Source organism: Halyomorpha halys, unplaced genomic scaffold (genome assembly GCF_000696795.3).
Source record: "Halyomorpha halys isolate HHAL.00 unplaced genomic scaffold, Hhal_1.1 Scaffold468.1, whole genome shotgun sequence".
Classification (NCBI taxonomy): Eukaryota; Metazoa; Arthropoda; class Insecta; order Hemiptera; family Pentatomidae; genus Halyomorpha; species Halyomorpha halys.
This window is the reverse complement of record NW_027114236.1, coordinates 519,936-527,388: the sequence shown is the minus strand read 5'-3', so window position 1 is coordinate 527,388 and position 7,453 is coordinate 519,936. Positions and strand designations below refer to the sequence as shown.

The window sequence follows — 7,453 nt, the reverse complement described above, 5'->3', positions numbered from 1 at the left end:
CCCCACAAGTTTATCTATATATGTGTTGTTTTTTAAGGCGTGACAAAAAGAATGCTACCTTAGCAGATTTCGCACTGATATACTCCTTGTGAACATTAAAACAGAGACGTTGATCATGATGACTCCTAGGTATTTTAAGTAAGACTGGGAGCAAATTTCGTGCCTTACCCATAGTATCCAATAAACAAATTGGACGATAGGTTGACAGGTCTTCCAGTCTTCCCTTACTCTTTGGAAGAAGTACGAGGTGCTGTCTCTTCCAAGGTTTCAGAATTGAGCCTTCACGAAAGCAAGAATTGAAGATATCGATGAAAAGATCCGCCCGTTTCCTGAGAGCCACCTTCAGAGCTACATTAGGAATTCCGTCCAATCCTGGTGCCTTGCCATGTTGTAGATCCGAGGTGATGTCCTCTATCTCTTCCTACGTAATTTGTGGAAAATCCGTTATATATTGTAATATGCTCTTTTTGAGTAAATAGTATATTTTGATGTATTAAGGGTTTTTAATATGTTTTATTTTATGTATAATTTTAATATTGTTCATTTGTTTTGTTGAACCAAAAAGCAAGCTAAACCAATTTTCATTGTCTATAATAAATCCGTGATTCAAAACAAAACCAAGATGGCGGTACGTATCCTTCAAAAAGTCCGTTGAATCAAGGCTAGGTTGAGCAGATTCAAATATCATAAAAACTATTTTAACTCTTCCCATCATAATTAAAAATACAGTATATTTAAGAAAAAATAGAAGTCAAGAAATAGTGCTAAAGAATAATATTCAGAAAGTAAATCATTTCCAAAAATCTCTAACTGTTGTGCAATAATCGATGTTTACATGGAACATCAAGACAGGTTTTGGTTTTTTGTTCGTTGTTTGGGCGCGATTGAGAAATGATGTTTCCAGGATGAGGAGGTCCTCATCAATTTCTGTCCAGCGAGGGTGGACATCTTGAAAAAGGAAGACAACCAAGAGTCATGCAAGAAGAATAAGGGACTCTTTGTTTGGATCGCCTAACAACACACTTCGGTGGATGAGAAGTAACTAGAAAACTGTAAGAGGACCAATAATTTGTTTTGTTAGTGTTTGTTTACTGAGAGATTGTCAGGAGTCATTGTTAGTTAATTGAGGAAATCATCAAAAGAAGAGTCTATGAAATTGGTTAGTTTTGTTATACCTAAATTTAAATACATGTGTAGAAGAGATATTAATTTAATTAAGTGTTAATAGTAAAAGTGTATGTTTCTGATTGCCTAGAAACCTGCCCTGAGATTAAGAGTCTATTATATTAAAAAATTTAAATAAAATTCTATTGTCTATTTAATATTATAGTTTTTAATTTGAACCCAAGCTATCTTTTAGATATGAGAATTGAGTTAAAAATATCAAATTTCAAATTATTTTATTTTAATAACTTTTAAATTATTACAATATATATATTGTCTATACTTTTGATAGTATTCGCCTGTTCAGGAAATAGTGTTCTGACAATACTGTCTACAACATTTGATCTCGTAGGGAGCTGCATCGTGCCTTTACATAGTTAAAGTGCTATTTTGTAAAGTCTACCCCATGGGTCTGCATCCGCCTCATCACAGAGTTCTCTCCAGCACCATCGTTTGCTTTCTTTAATGGTTTGTCGGTGGTTCCTTCTAGCTCTCTTGAACTCTTTTTGAAGCACAGAAAATTACGGCAGACATCTCGCTTGCAAAGCCGGAGTGTGATTTGTATTATACTATACTGGTGCGATGCAGTATTCACTTCCTGGATAGCTTGGGAATTACAGGCCCAAATAGCATGCTTGCGTGCATGTGTATATGTGTGTGTTTGTTCTTGATTATTGTAGATATATATTTATGTGGGTCTTGAGAATCAGTCAATAATAGAACTTTAGGGGACGTTTAGGAACTTTATTGTTTGTATAGTCATGTTCTACAATGAACAAAACATTTTTTTAGAACAAATAGTTTGTTCAACAAATTATTATAAAACTACATGTACAAAGTATAATTTAAGATTAATAACTATGACAATTAAAACATTAAAAAATTATAACTTAAATTGTCTATTACAGTTTATTCTACATTGCTGTGATCCAAATGTTTGTGCCATAACTGAATAGGGTCGAGATGGAGGTAGAGTGTGTGTTTTGGTTTTTTCAACAGTTCTTTAAAGCAGGTTGTCAGTCTGTTATTTCTGTTATGTATTTTGTCTATTTATATTTAGTGTTGTCAATTATGTATTGTGTATCTATTAGGTTTGAGTAACATGAATTTAAATTTTATATATCCGATTTTTTGTTGACAGATAAATTTTTATATTTTTCTATAGTAATCATTTCTTTTAAATTTTGCTAAAAGTTGTTTTGTTTTTTCCTGGATGTATGATTTTTGATGTATCAAATTTGAATTTATGTCCTGTTTGTCCAAAATGTGTGGTTAGAGCAATTTGGACAGGTTTGTTTGGGTTGATTATTATAGAGGTACTATATTTGTGTTGATTTACCCTTCTTTTGAGATACTGTTCTGACATACCAAAATAGGATTTCTTGCAGTTCTCTTCACAGGGAATTTCATACACTATATTAGATTGTAGCTTTATTTTGTCTTTGTCTTTCATGTTGGTATAAAGTTTGGATAAAGTGGCCGTGTTTCTGTATGTAATTGCAAAATCATTTTTTTTTTTTCTGTTATTGTTAATGTTTTTAATATCCTCTCTGAGAGTGTTGGTATATAAGGGATTGTAGTATCATTTGTTGTTAGTTTACGATCTATTGTTGCTATCCTTATAATAATATATTGATCCAATATTTTTTGTTTAATTATGCACATATGAACGTCATAATTGGGCAGCATGATAAATCTACAATATAAGTGGTCTGTACATGATTGTGTCAAAACATCTCCGTATGGTACTACACAGCTATATTTTTTAATATGTTGTTCAAATCCATAGATACTCATTATATTAACACATTCTTGATACATCTTATATCAATATTAACCCATTACAGCCAAGGCTAGAGTTTATAAAGTTGAGAGTTTTGACTTTTTTTCTGAAGAAATTATTTTAGGGTAATATAATTTAAAGAAAAATTAAAAAAAGTTTTTTTTGCTTAGCCATAATGACGGTAAAAAATGTTGCACTCACGCAACATTGGCCTGTAGAATATAATACATACATTTTATTATCTTTTCAGAGATAGCCTCGTGATAGGTTTGAGGTAGCCTATATGTGGATAAAATAGTAATGAATTTAAATTTGAATACACAGTAACACCGATAATTTCACAAAGAACTGAGTCAATATTTAGTAATTTTGTAAAGAATGGATCTTTATAATAAATTATAATAAGACCTTGATATTATTTCGCAATTTGTTAATCTGACTATTGCCAATTCAGTATAAATCAATTACTTCGTCATTGACATCAACTTCACTTAATAGGATTAGATTGAAGGCGAATGAATTAATTGATAAATTAAATTATTAAGGACCTAATGTTAAGGTGATTAGGGAAAAGTTTCTCAAATTGTTTATTTTTTCCAAATGAAGTCGGTTCAACCATTCTTCCAGATTATTTAATTCTCACCTTACTAATTGGTCATTTGTGGTGAGTTTATTTTGGAAAAAAAAATCAAAATAAATGATGAAGTTTATACATTGAATACAATATATTGAAAGTTTGTAATAAGAAAAAAAAACCCTATACAAACAAAAAGTAAATAAAAAGAAAGAAACATATAGAATAAAAATAAATACATAGACAATATCAGATTGCCAAAACATGTTTTATTGTTTCATGAGTGTAGTACTTAAGAGAGAAATTGTAGTTAAAATTTCTTTCATGAATGAATTTTTATAACCTGTTATTTTTATGATGCTTGTTAGCATGTGTTAAGACAAGTTGTTGTACTGAGAGGTGCTCCAAGTTTTGGAGCTTATTGATTATTTTTGTATGGTGAGGGTAATTAGTGATCATTTCAATAAATTTGGAATTCTTTCGAGTTAATTTATAATTGGTTAAATAACATGTTAAACTCAAAAATACATTGAGATCAGATAACTAATTTAAATACAATTAATTAATTTTTTTCTTAATCTATCTACCTGTTTTGTGAAGGTTAGATCTATCCAGAGTTAAACCATGGTATTTTACGGATTTTGACCAGGGAATCAGAGTTGATGAAAATGTGGTTATTTATACGTAGGTTGGCAGTTAGTAAAAAATATGACTTCAGATGTAAAAGTTTTACCATGACAGAAATGACAACTGAAGATTATTCCAAAAAGCTACCATAGTTAAAAAAGATTTGGAAAAACATATTTATAATATTTTTAAAAACTCATCTAAGAAAAATTTGGATGCTAATAGTAAGGAGGAATTTGTCAAATCCCTGCAGCTCAACATAGGAATAGCAGCAGATGATAACTGGCAGAAAAAAAGTGTGAATCATGTCTATCCAGAAAAAATCGACAACCCATAAGCATTTTCAACAACAAGTGACTACTGATGTAATGAAATTCTAATAGGGACTGGGGTCTGGTGTACCCCACCTCACCAGTAAATGGTTGAGAAAAAATTGCTAAATCTGGGAACGGATAGTCAAGGTTTCAGTATATCATTCAAAGCCAGACATTTATGTGTTTCATGACAAATCCTGAGGACACTGGGACAAACTAGCTAAAAGAGAAAAGGTTACATTAACCCATTTACATCATAATGTAGTATGTATACAATAATGTATATTGTAAACATATATGTTGCGCATTTTTCCAGGCAAATATCAACATAGTGCTTATAATTGTTGGGAAGAAACACAAAAAAATTTGGTGATAAGAACAAATTTTTTACTTTTCTGTGCAATACAAATGGGTTAATTGTCAGAATATTAGAAAAATTATTTCACTCCAAATCCAACTAAAACTAAATTGGAACAAAAACAACTGTTTTAATTATTTTTCTTAAAATAAAATCACAATGTTTCAAATAATATGAAAAAACGTTTTTATGTCTGTATGAATACAAAATGTTTTGAACAGACGTTAATAATCTTATGAACATTGATCTTTAAATTTAAAGGAAAACAAACACTGAAATATACTTAAAAATAGGTAATTTGGAGAATTTATTATAAACAATTATATAGCAAATTATAACTGGTTGAATATAAAAACAAACCTTAGAATTATGAAACAAAATAGACCTCAAGATAGTAAGATTTAAAGAAATAAAATAGAACTTACTTCTTCAAAAAGAAACTATTAAATAACAGATGCCACGCAGTGAACATGTGGAAATTGTGACCTTCAATATATTTTAATATTAGTTTAAAATGTTCAGCAGCTGATAACCAAAACATAACTCATTGACACAATTCTGATACGAATTGATAAAATTCATAACCTACTAAGTAACCTCCATATAAGAAGCCGGTTAAGTCTGACAGCCCGCGTAAAAAAGTGTCATTGAAGTTTTTTTTTTTTTTTTTATAATTGTTGGGTAAGTGCACCAGATATACACAGCTCAATCTTTATTTTTAAATATTAAGATTTTGAAACAATTGTTGTCACAAAACACTTAATATTAAAAAAACAAAGTTTGACCTGTTAATAACCATAACTACATAAGTGTAATACAGTGAATAAGTATAGTCTTATAAAGCATGAGAATCTCCCTGTCGGATCATGCTACTTGAACTTAAAATTGGTGGCTCCGTAAAAAAGGTTATAGCAATAATTAAAAACATTAAGATTACTATTTTATGAATTAAATCACACAAGACCACATCCTGCTAGGGGGAAAACCTGCCGGTTTAACCGAAAAGCGGTTTTTTTTTTCATTTAGTTTAGCGTTTTTTTTTAATAATCTAATAACGGAGTATAAAAGCCAACTTTGGATTTTTAAAAAAAAAAATTATATGTTAGGAATATAATCAGTATCCAATGGGCAGCTCCCCCCCCCCAATCCATCAATTCCGAGCTCAGAATTCTAGTTTTTCTTAAATCTACCAATTCCGAGCTCAGAATTCTAGTTTTTCTTAAATCTACCAATTCCGAGTCCTAAATTTAATTAATCGTAGAATACAATATTTTTGTGTCGACATAAAAAAAAAAAAAAGGTCAAAATAATTTCTTTGTTGGATTATTAGAGTTATAAAGAACGCAAACTTAAGAACAAAAAAGAATAAATACGGGGATGGTTCTAAAAAAAAAAAAATGGTCAATTATAGTATAACCTTTAGTAGGGACAGTGTAACCAAGGACATGTCTTAGCTATTTTTTAAAATTTTATTATGTTCTTCTTATCTCTGAAACAAATATCAATTTAAAAAATCACTGTTTTGTCATTAATGAACCCCAAAATAAGTTTAAACATCTCATTAGGAACGAACACAATAACTCGTATTGTAATTGAATAATATAATACATATTTTATAACCTATTCAAGTGAATACATAAGCCCTTTATATATTTATATATAAAACTCTAGAGACAGTATCAAAACTTATAGAGCTGTCAAAAGTAGCCATAACCTATCGCACAATCTATAGAATACATTAAGCACATAATAAAATAATTTTCATTTTTTTTTCAGATGCCCGACTAATTAAGCAAAGCAGCAATATTATCTATTTTTATATCTTCCTCCTTGAAGAAAACTTACTCCCAACAAATTTATCCCTTAACAAATGCCAATGAGCTAACAATCAAACACTACAATTACTTTTTTTTCAACTTTTAAGCTTCTTCAATGAGTCTTCAAAATACGCCCAGATCTCATTACTTTCGATGATGCCATTGGGTCCAATCTTGCAGGCGCTAACCATTCTTGATCATCTGAAGGACAGCAGTAGCTATCTTGTTCCGTATTCCTCGCCACATCTACGTCACTAGATATCTTGGTGAAATATAAACTTCATTTCGGTCATAAGTCCCTCTTTTTTATCCTTGTCCAATGAGTGACTTAGTCCCAGCTCCTTTCCAGCTATCCATAGCAACAATGGCCCTTTCCTGAACCATACGTGCTGTCCTTCAAAATCTTCAATCAGTGGCATCCTATCAGCTTCGTGACCCTGGGAACTAGTTATTCAAGAGTACAGGGCAAGGTTGTGTTCAGGTTCTTTCCCATTGCATTTGAAGCTGGGAAATGAATTTTACCTTGGGGAATGTTTCTAAAATTTAGTAGAACCAGATAAAAATACCACACCTAGCATTGATTGCTTTTATGAAAAATGTCTTCATGTTTTTACGGCACTCCCTATCCTCTACTCTTATTTCCATCTTTATCAATGACCTTCCGCTCTCCAGCAATCCCAGTATCATACGTATGGAAATGACTTACAAATTTATCTTTCCTTCGATATTCATGACGCCTCCGATTCCCTTCTTGAACTACAAGAAGACATTTGGGCAACCAGCAATAAACTTACGTTGAATGCCGAAAAGACTAAA

At 30.9% G+C, this 7,453-nt stretch overlaps 1 protein-coding gene across 3 annotated transcripts in view; it reads right to left on the bottom strand.

The window, feature by feature from the left end:
- The window catches only part of LOC106683122 (UDP-glucose 4-epimerase), a 29,196-nt gene extending 23,795 nt beyond the window's left edge, over positions 1-5,401 (bottom strand). Inside the window, exon 1 of one of the 3 annotated variants that reach the window (XM_014424381.3) lies at positions 5,246-5,401. The gene's annotated coding sequence lies outside the window, so the exon portion shown is untranslated. Of the gene's footprint in view, positions 1-5,180 lie in introns of all 3 variants that reach the window. The other 2 variants (XM_014424383.3, XM_014424382.2) reach the window with 2 other exon arrangements.
- Positions 5,402-7,453: the final 2,052 nt, after the last annotated feature.